The sequence below is a fragment of the Ixodes scapularis genome, unplaced genomic scaffold (assembly GCF_016920785.2).
Source record: "Ixodes scapularis isolate PalLabHiFi unplaced genomic scaffold, ASM1692078v2 PGA_scaffold13__105_contigs__length_92229423, whole genome shotgun sequence".
NCBI classification, from domain to species: domain Eukaryota; kingdom Metazoa; phylum Arthropoda; class Arachnida; order Ixodida; family Ixodidae; genus Ixodes; species Ixodes scapularis.
The window spans coordinates 59,159,899-59,176,468 of record NW_024609839.1 but is presented as its reverse complement, the minus strand read 5'-3'; the positions used below and the strand labels follow the sequence as shown (position 1 = coordinate 59,176,468).

The window sequence follows — 16,570 nt, the reverse complement described above, 5'->3', positions numbered from 1 at the left end:
CAGTCGGCTAATTAATTACAAATCGTTAATTAATTGTTTAAATAAAAAATAGACACATAGTTTCAATTATAAACTTGCTGAGCGTCATCGAAAACCACTAAATCAGAATTTTCAGAAAGGCTTTGAGTGCGTGAGAAGCGTAGTAGTGCACTAAAGTTACTCTTCGTGGAGCAGGTACAAGGCAAGCGGTTGCGGAACGCGGATGATTAGATTATCATCGTGTTCCGCCACTGCCAGCTTTGCGCCTGCTGCACGACTGGTAAATTTGGTGCGCCCTCAAGTTTCCCACGAGCTTCAAGTCGTTCTATAAAGAGTTGATTTAGTGGTTTTCGATGACGCTCAGCAAGTTTCTAATTGAAACCATATGTCTATTTTCACTAATCAAAAAGTTAATTAACGATAATCAAAAAGTTAAGTTAATAATAATTAATTAGCCCACTTATTGCAAAGATTAGCCACCCACACAATGTCCCCCTGACCGCATAAGTGTAACTTTCACGGCTTTTTTAAAACAAATATGTAAAGCTTAAAAAAAAACACCCTATATATTAAGTATATTAATGCATGAAATGCATTTGATTATTTATTTTTATTCATTGTGAAGATACTACCGGCCATTTTTGAAGGCCATGGGATGGTGCAGGTAGAACAATAAAAAAGGTCAGCATAACAAATATAAATAGCAAATAGCATACCAAATAGAAATAGCTGCGGCAACCCGCTATTTGGCGGCCAACCAGGAATAGTATTCATGATGTAGGATATAGCACAAAAGTAAACTCACTCACACTCAAAATACACGCAAAAGCATCCATTCTAAGTATTTAACTCACCCAACCATCCATTTGAAGTAGTATTCCTGGTTGGCTGCAAAAACATTCAAGCCCGCTTTAAGATCTCGTGCCGTTACAGAAACGTGGTTTAACGCGGTTACAGAAACGTGGTTTAATTCTAACATTCTTAACCCTGAAACATGTCCCCCTTAATGCAATGTTCTTAAAAGGGATAGTTCGAAAGGTGGTAGGGGGGGGGGGGGGGTAGCGCTTTTTTTGAAACGAGAGGTATCCTGCGAACATTTAAGAGATATGACGAATTGCAAGCTATCCTCTGCAAGGTGGTTGCTCAAGGAGTATCACTTATCATTTGTGCAATGTATAGGACACCGAACTCTTCGATAGATATAGTTAAAGAGTTGCGTGACAGCCTAGAACAGTTTGTCCATCTTCCGTGAAACTTTATTTTGGCAGTAGATCTTAATCTGCCATATATTAAGAGGCCATACTTACCAGTTAGTAGTATTCATCGTCACAATGGTGAAGTCCTGTTGAATATCATGTTTTCTCTTAACTTAATACAGGTCGTTGAGGACTTCCTAGAATTCAGGATATCTTTCACTCTACCCTTGATTTTGTGCTTTAATCCACTGTCTAGCCTTGATTATCAACGTAACATTTGTGAGGAACTCTCCGATCACAAAATGAAATTGATCACTATTCCGTTAGGTAAAATTAAGAACTCGGATCTTCACGTGGTTAGTGTACCGGAGTTTCGCAGAGCTGACGAAGAAAGCGTCATCAACTGCCTGAAAACGTCGTTGGATAATTATACTACATTTTGCAGTACTTGTGATAGAGACAGTGATCAAATGTGGTTTCGTTTCTTGCACATTGTACAAATGTCCTCGATATGTTCCTTTCTGTCAAAAGAAGAGTAATATAATAAAGCTTTTCTATGCTCCACCTCAAGAAAAAAATTGTCCGGGTAAAAAAAAAAAAAAAACAGCTATTAGACACCAGGGAACAGCTGACCGGAGACAAGTTATACAGCAATTAAGCTGCCCATTGAAGGACATGATCCTTCAATCAAAGAAGTTCTTCTTTACAGTAACGTTGCGCTCATTTTTAACAAGTGCGCCTCAGAAGTTCTGGGGTTATATTGCGCCTAACAAAAAGGAAATTTCTGCTATTAATCCCGATGAATTGAACTCTTTTTTTTTTTCTTTCTAATGTGTCTTTAAGAAAGACAACGGTTTGCTCTCTGGGTTTAATGACAATATTTTTCCTGGTATACACAACATAAAAATCTTAGAAGCTGGAATTTTTATTGTGCACAATAATGTTGACCCAAAGAAAAGTTATGGGCACGATCCCTTGCCTCACGAGTTCTTAAAGCGGTGTGCAAAATAAACATCAAAATATCAGTGCATAATTTTTACGTTTTTTCTTCAACTACGCGGTTTTACCTACACATTGGAAGAGAGGAAAAGTAATCCGCATCCATACATATGGTGATCGTAATAATCCAGCAAATTACAGACCGGTTTCATTACCCAGTATTTGCTATAAACTTCTTGAACATATCATTTTTAAACAGATGACAAAATATCTCGAAATTGAGAAGATTTTCATCACATCTTAATATGGCTTCAGGAAATCCCTATCAACTGTTACCCAGCTCACAGAAGCAGTACATTCGTTCGATAGTACACTAAATGACGGGGGACAATCAGATGTAATCTTCTTAGACTTCTCAGAAGCATTTAACCGCGTCTCAGATCCAAATCTCCTGCACAAGGTCACACAAATTTTCAAAAAGGAACCATTAATCATCATTCATCATTTATTTTCCTTGAGGGCCCGTGGGGCATTATACAAGGGGGTGGCAATAGAACAAAAACAAATAGAACAGTAAACACAATTATAACACTGTAAGCTAGCTAGGTAGGTTAGATAAAAAGAGGGTAATGGCTTCAACAAATTTAGTAGTATCATTAATACAAACGATGTTATGAGGTAGTGAATTCCAATCCTCGATGGCCAATGGTAGTGTGGAAGTCTGGTGAGAAACAGTTGATGATCGAATTGGACGTAATTTACATAGGTGATCTAGACGCGGGAAAATACGATGGGGAGGTGATAGCAGTGATTCTTTAAGGTGGCTATTGTGATAGAAAATTCGATGGAGGAGAGAAAGGCGTGATACTCGGCGGCGAAGGGAAAGTGAATGAAGGTTAGCTGATTGGCGTAATCCTGATATGCTGGTATATGGTGAGTAGTTGTTATAATTAAAACGAAGGGCTCTGTTTTGGACGGATTCTAGATTATTTGCAAGGTAGGACTGCCATGGGGACCATATAGATGAGGCGTATTCTAATTTCGATCTTATAAGAGTAGTATACGCTAGTCGTTTTACGGAGGGTGTAGCAAGTTTAAGGTTACGGCGCAAGTATCCGAGAGAACGGTTAGTATCAGAAATAACAGAAGTTATGTGAGTAGTCCATGATAGGTCAGAGGTGAGATGAACACCCAGGTACTTATAAGATGAGCATGCTATTACTTGAGTGTTAGAGAGGTAATACGAAAATGGTGTGGCACGCGAACTGCGGGAATTTGATAGGGATCTACATTTATTGAAGTTTAATGTCATCTGCCATTTTTCGCACCAATGGATTACAGACTCTAGGTCTTCCTGGAGAGCATGATGATCATGGTTTGAAAGAATGGGTCGGTAAATGACACAATCGTCGGCGAACAGCCGCACAGAAGAAGCGATATTAAGGTGGAGATCATTAATATAGATTAGGAACAGAAGGGGGCCCAGTACGGTTCCCTGGGGGACACCTGACGTTACGGTAGAGGTGGGAGATTTTACGTTGTTAACGGAGGAATATTGCTTACGGTTAATTAGGAATTCAGAAATCCACTTAACAACGGAGGGATGAATATTAATATCGTTAAGCTTTGTTAAAAGACGTTGGTGGGGTACTTTATCAAATGCTTTGGAGAAGTCAATGAAAATGGAGAAGTCAATAAATCAGCTTGCTTTTTTATTTAACTAACTGTTCCCAATATGTCCAAATTAAGGTCGAATCCTCCGCACATCTACCTGCCACGTCAGGTGTACCCCAGGGATCGGTGCTTGGTCCACTTCTATTTCTTGTTTTTTTTTCGAAGATAGTTCAAAAGACATACAGGTACCAATTAAACTCTTTGCAGATGGTTGCTTTATCCATTCCGACATACCATCCCGGCAGGATAAATTAAATCTTAATAGTGCCCTACGAATGACGGAGGAATGGACAAGCAGATGGCAGATGCAAATAAATTACGACAAAACTGTAGCGATGTCCGTAACTTAGAAAAGAATGTCCCATTAACCTTAACCATTCAGTGAATGGAAGAAAAATACAAGATTGATATTATTATAAATAGCTTGGTGTTATCTTCAGTAAAAACCTACTTGGAACAAATCTATTTATAATGTTTGTATGCAAGACTAGAAATGCGATTTTTACACTTGAACGAGCGCTTCAATTCGTAGTCTGAAACAAAAATCAAAGCCTATAGACTTTAGTTAGACCTGTGCTGGATTACGCTAATACCATTTGGTTTCCACTCACGGCGGAAGGATTGAACAAACTGGAAGGCATTTAAAGGGAAGGCCGTTAGATTCATTCTCAAATTTAGTAACCGCGTATCCGTTCCGCAGTTTATCAAACAAGCCAACATTCAACCGTTAACAGCTAGGGCAACAATAAATGGATTAAAATGTTTGTATTCATTCCTTCATGGCAAATATAATATTAATGCTGAAAATGATATCACTGTTTCATCCACCGGATCGGCCAGGATCAATCACACCAGAATTATAAAGCAACACAAATTTAAAAAGAATGTTTTCAAATATTCATTTTTCCCTCGGGCAATACAACATTGGAATTCACTTGAAAATGATATTGGAACCCTGTCTTCCATCGAACATTTAAGCGCTGCACCTAACAAAAAAGTTTCCTAAACCCCTTTTCAGAAGCTCATGTTTTTTGTTTCATTTTTTCTTCTTTTTATACATAATCGCCATCGATTCCACTCCTGCAATGGCTCTCAATGGAGAGCCGTAGTATCGGTAACTAAAATAGAAAATAAATAAATAGCATAAAGAATAAGCATAGCGCAATAGAAAATAGCAAAAATCACAACAAAAACGCATAGCAAATGCTTTTAACGGAATCCCTAATCCCCAAATTGTATCCGGCCGTCCGCGAACTTTTTGCTGCCTTTAGCAGAAAACTTTTCTGCACGTGACTGAGACACCAATTTAGTTTCCACGCTAAACATTGCCGGAAAATTGACGTCACATGACCCATACAACGACTCAGTTTCCTCGTTAAATTTAGCATTCAAATATACGCCACGTGACTCACTGATTTTCTCGCCCTGTCCCCATCCCCCTTTACGGTTCCCTCCCTTTCTCTCCCCACCTTGGTCGTGAGACACACCAATTCAGTTTCCCACTAAATTGAGCTGGGAAATATACGTCGTGTGATACAGCAATGCTCTCTCCCCGTTCCTCTCTCCGCCCTTCCCTCTCCTCACTCTCCTGCGTGCCCTCTCCCCCTCTCCCTCCCTCCACCTCCTTCTCTCTCTCCCTCTCCCCCTCTCTTGCAATGTCCTTTCTTTGGTCCTCTCCCTCTCCACTTGCTTCCCTTCCCCCTGCCCCCTCCCTGGTCACGTGACACACCAATTCAGGTTCCCCAAGATTTACAAAAATACAATATATATATAGAGAGAGAGAGAGAGAGAAAGAAAACAGCCTTTTGATATCTTCCAAACAACCGGAAACAATCGCTCCTAAAACTAGATTTCATGCATTATAAGACTTTAAACGTGAAGGTCGCTGCCAATTTGTGTTTCATTGCTTCACATTCATAAACTAACTTAAGAATTAAAGGGGCTGTGCAACCGACATTCGCTTGGAATGCTTTTCACTTTACAAGAGCTTACTGGCACTAATGGGACCTAAGTATACTCGCACGCCACGCCACTGACCAACTCTTGGTGTTATTAAATGTTGTTGCCAGTTGGAAGTTTGTGTTTGTCCGTCCTTTCTCGTTTTCTTCCTCAAGTTTACGAAACTCCTTAGTTGCCGTCCAATTTCAAGAACCAGAGCGATCGGTTTCTTCAATTTCTCTATCGCAAAACTTGATGACGTTGCTAAAGAATTAAAAACACCCCCCCCCCCCCCCCCCCCCCCCCACGTGGCGACGGCGATTTAGAACGGACCCGAGAGCATTGTGTGAGCACTCGATTTGGGCTCGTGATAATCAATAGCTCGACCAGCATTCGGATAGTGGCCCGCGTCCAATCGCTGTAATTACAACAATAGCCGAACCATAACAACGTCTGGAACTCAACGCGTGGCTAATGATCAACGTTGGCGGCACATAATTCGCTCCAGATTACGTGGCCGTTTCTTCTTTTGCAAGAGTTCTGGTGACGCTAAACGCCGAGCTGTGATTGGTTCCAATTGGAAGGATATCGGGAAGACCTCAAAGCAAGCTGCCCCTTGAGGTTTCCCCACTATCCCTCAATCAGAGTCAATCAGAGCTCCGCGTCCTGACGTTACCGTATGGTGCCTTGATTGCGTCTTCGACTGGTGTGTTTAGCGCCCTATCCCGCCCATACATCAAAAGTGGTCCCAATGCGGCAACAAATGACGCGAGTGTCATGCTGTTGCCTGTTGCGATCCTGGCGGTTGGCCGTAGAAATGCTGGCGAAAAGCACGAGCGAACGCGAGTGTCGCTGTCGTCACGGCGTCGCTTTAGGCGTCCCAACTTCCGGCTGCGCTAGCTTCCGTGAACTGTCACAATGGAAAGCGACCTGCAGCAGAACAGGCGTCTGCTATTTTTATCACAACTGTTGGGACGCCGCCAGGGTCGCGACCGGCGACAACATGACACTTTTATGACGTCATCAGGCGGAAATCGAGGGACCACTTTTTTGGCCGCGGTAAACACACCAGTCGGAGACGCGCTCCAGGCACCATAGTTACCGCAACCCCTGCAAAAGAAGCAGACGAACTTGCGCTCCGCATTATTGCGTGTGGTGAAGAACGAACCCGAGTTTCGTAGGTCATTAACGGCGGGCATTCGTCCATAGCGGTATTTCCGCACAATTCAAAACTTATTGCATTTCCCCTTTAAAGCGGACACTTCTCGGGCGTGTACGCGAATTATTCTGTATAGTGCCACTTAATTACCTACGCGTCAGGGTAACGACACTCGGCCATATTGTGGCTTAAAATCATGGTTGCCAGTTATCTGAAGCTTTCTCTGAGATCACAGGAAACGCTTTACCGCCCTCCACAAATGTCAAAACAGTTCTCAACAGAGTAAAGCAATATTACATGATCTTCCTAACACCGAATTTAGTGCTGAGGAAGTCGCACTTTTGAATCATGACGATCGGCAGTTGCGTCTGCTCTGCATACGAGCCAATATGGCGGCGCCCACAACAATGTCGGGGAACGGAATGCCCAGAATCTAAGCGCAGCTCATTTAGTGGCTTTAATTCTATGTATATTTAGCATGTCTACTTTGTGCATATTTATGCTTCGAACATATTTGTATACCTTTATTGAGTGGCCTATTTGAAAGGACCGATATACCAGGAAGAATAGCGAGTTTTAGTAGACCGTGTTTCCCGCTCCGCTAAGCCCCTCCGCTACCCGGAACTCTACAGCCAAGGCCATCGGCGCGCAGGCGCAGTGGCGGTTTCTTCGCAGCGAACGGCTAGCGGAGGGGGAAACACGGTTTACTAAAACTCCCTAATAACACGCCTCGGAGAGAAGGTGGTAATTTTTTTTTTTTTGTTTATATATATATAAAAAAAAAAAACCTATTTTGTAAATTTCTCGTTTCCCAAAATTCAAAATTTGTACGCGTAGAAGTCGGGCAACAACATCCATAAATCGAACTTCGTCGAACGTAGATAAAAGTTTCGAAAGGTAGCCGAACCTGTCGATCCTCGAGATTCGGCAAAGGTTCGCAACATCTTTATCGCATATTTATGAAGGACCCGTGGCGGGACCTAAAATCTCGTTACGGCGCCGGGTCACCGCTCTCGGTAAAGGCGGGAGCGCGACATACATTAATATTTGAGAGTGTCGCTTCTTTTCTAAAGTGCGGATCTAGTAAACCCAGCAGTCTGCATTATTAAAATATTCTTGGAGGCTGTAAACCCTGCGACGCGACGATTCTAAACGACAATAATAACAACAAAATACAACCGAAGCTCCCTTTTGATCTACCGTCCAAAAACCTTCCGCACGCAGAATGCATTAGCGATAGTGATGCAAAACTATCGATAAATTGACTATCGATACTATCGATAGTTTTTTTTCAAAACTATCCATAGTGCCGCAGAACTATCGATAGTCGACTATAGATACTATACAAAAAACTATCGATAGTTTTTTATAGTTTTTTGATGGTCGATTATCGATAGTACTATCAATAGCTTTTCGATAGTCGACTATCGATAGTATTATAGATAGTTTTACGTTAGTGAGATTTCTGGCGACTATCGATACTAACGATAGTACTATCGATGGTTTTGCACCACTAATTAGCGATACATTCGCATATCCGATAAACGTGACGTCACGCTGTACCGTCACGTCACGTCGTCAAATCGCAGTGTGAGGATGACGTCCCTTCACGCGACCTAACATCGCGAGACGGGGCCACGTGACGTGACGTCATACCCCAATTGGACAGGCACCGACAGTTCAGACACTGATACAGTGTCTGAACGAAGTGTGCCTTTTGTATAATGCAGCCCTAAAAAAAAACGATCACGAAAAACTAGTTAGAGGGAAATTCTAGTGTATTTGTATCCCGAGAATTTGAATATCATGTTGGTTTCCTCCGGAGATGTAACTAAACGTAGAGAAACACAGAAAAAAAACCACCATTCAGTCGTTAATGCCATACCCAGATCTTCCAGCCACCCAAAAGATGTCGCTCGTGGGCAGCGCGTGCCAGACGTTTCCACTGTTTACAAAAAAACGCATAGTCAACGCGTGCTAAATCACAGTCCAACGGACCTTTCCAGAAACGCCAGCGCCACGAGTGAGCACTTTTGGATGCGTGATGGGAACTGTGATGGAGTCGCGCCCACTGATCTCTATTGTATAGTATAGCTGGATCGCGGATCGGGAGCACGTCGGTGTCGTCACTGGCGGCCATTGGTTGACACCAGGCAAGACACGCAAGTCTATGGGAGAAACGCACCAAAGTAAGAATATTGAATTATGTACGCTGTGCTCGGGGGCGAGTGTTTTATGGTGTGCTGCGATCCTTATGTCGGGTGTTTGGAGATCGAATCGGTATTTGCCAAACGTTCGAAAGCCGATTAAAAAAATCAAACGTACCGGAGCACCTAGGGCTGAGCTGGCAAGCTTGCTCTCGTAGTGGAGTAAACAAAGGAACTTGCCGTCAAAGAGATCGTCCTCGGGGAAGCCCAAAAGTTGATGAATAACAAAGCGCGGGGACTCGCGTTCGAATCTCTACGCTGGCTGTCTTTTGTGTGATAAATAAGCAGTCTGACCTCGGCATATTTCACCAGTCGAACAACGTCAAAAGTGAAAATCACTTGGCATATTTTTTTTCTTTGCGTGTGATTGGTTCAGCGAGGATGGAACACGTACAGAAACGTAACGAAGACCGTGACGGTTGCCATTAGCTTGTAGTGTCGGCTGCGTCTCGACGCAAGATGAAACGAAGTATCCTAGAGGCTGATTCACACATACGGCGCAGGGCCGAATCGGCGCTTTTTAAAACAGAGCTCACGGAGTTCTGGCTTGCACGTGACTTATCACCGACGTGCTGTTTCACAGTGGTGAGCAGCGATATATACAGCGCCGACGCATTCCTGCTAGACCGACAACTCTGCACAGCACGTCTCTTTCAGTGCCAATTCGGCGCTGCATGTGTGAACAGGCCTTTATCGACCAACACACTGTTTACAAACAAGCCCGGTTTGCCCACCGGGCAAGGCACTGCGCGCGCGCAGAAACTAAAGCAGAAACCTGATTCGCCCGAGGCGAAGGACCCGCGCATGCACAGTGCCTACAGCAGCGCCACCGCATTGGAGTGACGTCAGAGAGTTGAGTTTGTCTATACATGTCGCTGATATCGTCCAGTATTCCCTCTGCTAAAAGGGAAAGAAGTGGAAGGAGCTGCCACTTTCCTCTTAACCTGTCATCGCCTATATCGTTGGGTTACCAGTTTCGAATCATGCGTGAACTCGACTTTAGAGTGGAGGCACCCTGAACGCACAGGACAATATGGAGAGTTCTAGAGTAGGGGGACCCAAAGCTTTGCGTCCTCTGAAGGCTTGGGGCGTCGCACTGCGCATGCTCACTGCGCCTTCCCAAGCTGTTCGAAAGCCCCCAAACGCAGGTTTCCCCTATTCTAAAACTCCAAAGTTTTTCATCATAAAACGTCTCGCCCCAATGAAAAATCGAGTGCCGCCATATCTGCCACCGATAGGGTATTGGCGACATAACAGACCCTTCTCGAAATTCAGTCTGGCAACTATGATCTGTCAGTGTGTGGCATCTTTGCCATAATAATAGGGCCTTGGCCAACGTACCAACCTCGGTTTTCTGCAGGAAAGATAATCCTCATAGTGCTCCCCTCTCCTAAGCTGCGAGGGCAGCCAAGTTGGGGCAAGGTAAAAAGTGGAGAGGATGTAGGAAAGGAGGAGGCGAGCAAAAGTGGAAAGTGCGAAGTGTACGTCGGCCTTTAAGGCTGACGAAGGAAGCAGTCGAAGATGCTACCGAGCGGATGATATTTGGGGCTATGCGCGTTCTGGACGTCGGAACAACACGACGCAGGAATTATATACCACGGCTGAGAAAACGTTTCTTTCAGAATGAGGCCAAATTGATCTTTTGGCACAAGTTTGCTCTAAAGCCTCTTGACGGTGGAAATTTAATCAAGGGGCAGGGCCGCCCCTTTGTACTAGTATGTTTTTTTAACGTTTACACTATTGAAACTAAAACAAATCGAGAAATAAGTATGAGCTGATCGAAAAAACAAATATCATCTGCCATTGACATGCCAAAGTGACGGTGCCCGATGAAATGAAGTTTCATGGCCGACATTAGTTTGTCGAAAGTGAAACTGTCTTTGGTGCAACTAGATGGCACCGAATTCGGAAAAGGGTCTATAGACTAACTCGTCTCAGATAGTGGGGAGATGAAGACCGTACTCACCAACAGAACAGAACGCTTGAGAAGAAGGCAGCAGCGAAAACCGAGCACCCGTTAACGTGGACAAAATGAAGAGGGCCTAAGACTGCCGAGTCGGTGGACGCGCAAAACTGACGACGTATTTGTACCGAGACAACTTCGCTGATTGTGCCGTCTTAAATTACTCTTTTTATCTTCCACTTCAGCAAAGAATACCCTAGCCTGGTCGGCAACTACTAAATCGCCTTGTGAAAAAAATAAAATAATAGTTACTGACACCACTACGTAGAAGACGTCGCGGTTGCACCAGGTAAGTGCGACTGGGTGTTTTACTTTTTTATTGTTCTGGTTTTCATCTAGTTCCAATAGCATACACAAAACGAAACAAATTACGAACGCTTTGGCGATGGTTAGTCACGAGATGTCATCGGCGGACATCGCCGATAATGCGGCACAGACTTCAACAATGACGCTCATGTGATTGGAAGATTTCTTTTCGTGGAAATCTTTCATGATTGGTCCTTCGGGTGTGCTGCGACAGGGCAGTGTGCCTAAAGTGCTACGACCGGCTACGACTGACTCTAACAAAACCTGCTTTTAATCCAATTGTGGCTGCTTACAGCGGGCCGCGCAGCAGCGATGGTAGTTGTAAGCGGCTTAAACAACTGTCGCGTCGGAGCCGATCGGAGTCGGTCGGAGTCGGTCGGAGTCGATCGCAAGTGTGTGAACCAGCCTCAAGTCTACTCCGAATAGTTTTTGCAAATTTAAAAGTGATTCTTCCGAAACAACCACCGCAATTTACGTCTACTGTTCTTTGAACATGAGGGCCAGGGGGATGAAGTCCTGCATTGGGCACTCCGAAACGGCTAAACGTTGTGGAAGCACTGCGTGACGCCCTTTCAAGGAACACGCAATAAGTCCCTGAACCATGCTTGAGGCTCCCGCTATTCGCATCATTTGTATAGTCACTGACACCTTAAAAAAAACGCAGGGTATGGCGAAATTTAAGCTTCTCATTATCGCTCACCAACCAATAAGAGAGCGGCATAAGCCGGTAAGGGCAAAGGAGGGCCAATCACGAAGCAAGGAACGTGAGCATTCATAAGCCACACTCTGCGCTTTTTAGGCAGTTATTGGTCATAGAAGAGTTGACAGACGGGCACACCTATGCTTTATTTTTATTTATTTGAATAATAGTCCCGGCCTACTTTTGTGGGCCAAGGCACGTGAGTACATATGTGACATATGCAAAAGCATAGCTCTAGATATACATGGCTTCAAAAAACATAGTTGAGAAAAAGTGGAAGGCATAAACACAGGCGCTTCCCAATAAACAGAGGTAACACTTAACAATGATTAGTCAAATGGATTTAAAACTTCATCTAAGGCGCTGACAAACGGGTTGAAAATGGCACTGCCTGTAATGTTGTGAGGCAGGCCATTCCAGTCTTGGTCAGTTCTAAAAAAAAAACGGTAGTTAAAAATGTATTTTCTACATTGAAAATCTCGAAGATTTTCATGCTTCTGCCGTGTGACTCGACCGAGATTGTACACCAGATAGTCTTCGAACTTCATTCCAATCCAAAAACTTCAGACGCTTCACTTTTCTGCGGGTCGAAAACTGGATTAATCCGGATAACGCATAAAGGCATGACACAAACGTATGCATGCCGTATGCAGTATATATAAATCGCAATGCCTTTTTTTTGTACTCCCTCAAGTTTTTCAATCAATGACTGTGAATACGGGTCTCATAAAATGTCCGCGTATTCCAAGAATGGACGGATCAAAGTAGTGTACGCAACAAGCTTGGTTTCCGGACTACAATGTCGCATAGTCCTTCGAAGACTCCACAGTTTACGAGACGCTTTTGCTATAATGTTCTCTAAGTGAACAGACCAGGTTAAAGTAGATGCGATGGTAATACCCAAATATTTATAAGAAGTGACACTTTCTAACGGTACTGAGTTGATAGAATAGCAAAACAAAATTGGAGACTTCTTTAGTGCTACTGTCATTTGCAGGCATTTTTTTTACGTTCAAATCCATCTGCCATGCTTGACGCCAGGAGAACACAGATTGTAGGCTACTGTCCTAACATAATAGATCGAAAGTGCATGAGACTTTGGCAAACAAAACACAGTCGTCGGCGAGAAGACAGCACTGAATCCAGGGCTTATTTACACGCAGGTCATTTATAAACACTAAGAAAAACGAAGGACCGAGTACCGAGCAGCCCTGGTGTACTCCTGACAGAACTGGCAAATCCACAGACTCCGCTTTCCCAAAAGTCACGTACTGTCGACGGTTCGTAAGATAGGAATCAACTCAACGTAAAAGGCAATCGTTATCGAGTATCTGCTTAAGTTTGAACAGTATTTTCCGATGCGATACCCTGTCGAAGGCTTTCGCGAAATCTAAGAAGAGAGAATCCACTTGGCCATCGTTACCCATTGCAGCAGCTAATTCATGGAATGTATAGAGAAGCTGAGTAACTGTTGAGTAACCACGTCTGAACCCATGTTGATCTTTTACCAAAAATTCTGCGGATACTAAAAAAGTTACAATGTGTTTAAAGAAAAAATGTTCAAGAACTTTGCTGCATGTGCTCAGCAAGGAGACAGGTCTGTAATTCAAAACGCACTTTTTATTTCCACTTTTATGAATTGGCAGAACTTTAGCTACTTTCCAGTCTTTTGGCACTTCGCAAGTTTTTAAGCTGTAAAAGTATATCTCATAAAGAAACTTCGACCTTAGGTATACTTACGCGAAGGGCGATGTAGACACCGGCGTTTGGCTGCAACCGAGTTTGTCGTGCAGCATTGAGCAGCCTTGCGATGACGAGAAACGACGAGGGCACACTTTCGCCATCCATCGGATAGAACACTCACCTTTTGCGTATAATTTCTTTTTTTTTTTCTTTTTTTTCTACAAATTGTGTCTCACGCAGACGCGAAGACAACTCTCTTTTGGCGCTCGTTGCACCGCTCTGCACTTTTTTTCTTTTTTTGTCGTCTGCTTACCAGGATGTGGAGGCGAGACCCCTTCGTTTACTCGAAGTGTAAAACCTATGTATGACACAACATAACTTTATCGGAAACTTTCTCGAAACAATTTCTGCAAAGCCCGGACCTATGATCACGTAATCATCGGGCCGCCGTTGAGTTGCTCAAACACAGATGATTTTCTCTATTTGCCAGAGACATAATAAAAAAAATTCGACAGTGCCGATGGAAGTGCGTTAAACATCTGATCATTAAGAAGTAATAGCAAAGGGCGACAGTACATAGAAGATCGATAGCGAGCGTAAATCGGATAATTCATGCATACAGTAAGATCGACCTGGGGATACATCGCTAAAAGGGACCAGGAAAAGCGCTAGCTCGTCGGATCTGTATTGGTGAACACTTTCCAATTAGAGCGGAAGCTTATTCGGTAAGATCTGGCGACCCAGGCGTCCATCCATACAGTCCTGCCACAGTTTAACATTGCCGTATAAGTAGCAGACGACAAGGTAGTGCAGAGTGGCGCAACGCGCGCCAGAGGGGAGTAGTTTTGGCCACAGCGTGAATCAGTTTGCAGAAAAATGCGATAGGTGGATCTGATCTGACAGTATACACCGCGCATCACGCGGAGCGGCGTTTTAGCTCATATTGGTCTCGATAGTACATCCTGCTGTTTCTGGCGCGATTTTGTGTAATATTTTCTTGTGTCACCCATTTCTTCAGGCGGGGCGGTGGGCAGACGCTCCTTATACCTTCTCAAGAGAACTGATTGATATCTGCTGAATCCAAAAAAAAATTGAGTCATGTTCTTCGGGATGTCTATTTTCTCCTCTAGTTGCCTCTTCGCCTTGTTTATGATGACCGTTCGGTGGTATTCCTTACTCCAACCGTTTGCTTCAACGGGATATCTTGTTGAGATTGGTTCGCGTTGTCGAAAAGAATGAAACAACTGTACTATTTAATATGCATTGGGGGTCAAGAGACTCATCCCTTTCTTTTTCGAAGTTTCTACAGTCCCATGGAAGGCTTGCTTTGTCAGCAATCTCGTTTTCGTTAATTCCCGTGTTTCCCGATATCCAACGCAGGAGTATGTTCTCGTTCTTCTGTATTTTTATAGCCATTTTCAGTACTTTTCGTACTGTCAGGCTTACCACTTGCTACGCCTTAGATGCACTGATGACCTCTTGCGAGTCTGTAACGAAGGGCTACGCTTCTCTTCTTTTTTTCTTTTTTCTTTTTTTTTTGGCGCATTTCTGCTTGCGTGTTTTATCGCAAGTTGAATGACTTGCGCTTCATCTTCTTCCGGAATGTCTGCTGACGTTGGTGACGTTCATGTGCCTTTGTCCAACAATGGCATCGCAGCGTTGTTCCCGCCCACCGCTGCGTCCGTGTAGTTTATCCCTACCTCAGGGTCGCTACTGGTGAGCTCAATTTTTTCGTTTTGTTTTCAGGCGTAGGGTCTTCTTTCCCGATGCCCAGGGACCATGCTGTTAGGAATGGGTATGTATGTAACTATCGTTATCCGTTCTCATGGTAGTATCTGTGCTGTAAATTGTGTTCCAGTGCGCACGTGTCTTGGTCTAGCAGATCCACAATCTGTCGCTCCAGTTTAGTGTTCATCATCTTGATTATGTGTGTTTCTTCCTGTTTCTTTTGCAGTTCCTCTAAACTTCGGAATGGAATGCATTTGTGTAGTTCTACTCGATTTTTACGTTTCGTGGTAGCCCTGCGAAATATTAGCCCCTGCATGATAGCACAGTTTTAGTAAACATTCGAGCCACTTTTTCTCACGCCCCTCCAAGTCTGTCCGCCATATTCTTCTGATTAGAGATGTTCCTTGTTTACATGTTTCGGTAATTATTTGTATCCGTTTGATTGGGTCGTTACTGACGTTGGTCATTATGCACGTTTTCTGGTGGTCTTCTGATTTTTCAATTGTTTATCTGTCGAATTTTAGTATTACATTGGAACTCGCCTTGCAGCCGAATATCGTGTATCAGGTGTTTTCGGGTGACGGATTGTGTCCTATTCTTATAGATGATCATCGACCTGATCTAATGCTTTGTGAAGTGTTTTTCTGGTATGTCTGGTGGATCCGGTCATCAGACATCAGCATAACCATATAGTGAAATTCCTCCGTTTCCTTGAGTTCTTATGTCATAGTAATGGAGCCATTACTAGGTTGAACGGGGTCGGTGATAATACCGATCTTTGACGTACCCAAATGTCGTTAGTTTTGGCCTACATTTATTCCGTACTTTTTATCTTTAAAAAATACCTTAACAAAAATCAGTGGCTTAACCTGTATTCTTTGGGCCTTGAGCCTGTTCAGGATTGCTTGGTGAGGGAGTGAATTGTAAGTCTTTTTGATATCTAGTAGCTGACCATGTTTTGCCGTGTGTTTTAGAACACCCGAGTGAATTAATAGAGGACTATTTGCTCGGATGTGTTTCCTAAACCGGTTCATGCCATGGAAAATTTTTTTTATACCATTAGCCAGTTTATTCGGGCGGGTACCATTATCTCCATTA

General features: G+C 43.5%; 1 protein-coding gene across 1 annotated transcript in view; it reads right to left on the bottom strand.

The window, feature by feature from the left end:
• The window catches only part of LOC8028507 (alpha-N-acetylgalactosaminidase), a 45,763-nt gene extending 34,668 nt beyond the window's left edge, over window positions 1-11,095 (bottom strand). The window contains exon 1 of the mRNA XM_029980884.3: window positions 11,059-11,095. The gene's annotated coding sequence lies outside the window, so the exon portion shown is untranslated. The remainder of the gene's footprint in view (window positions 1-11,058) is intronic.
• Between the last annotated feature and the right edge of the window lie 5,475 nt (window positions 11,096-16,570).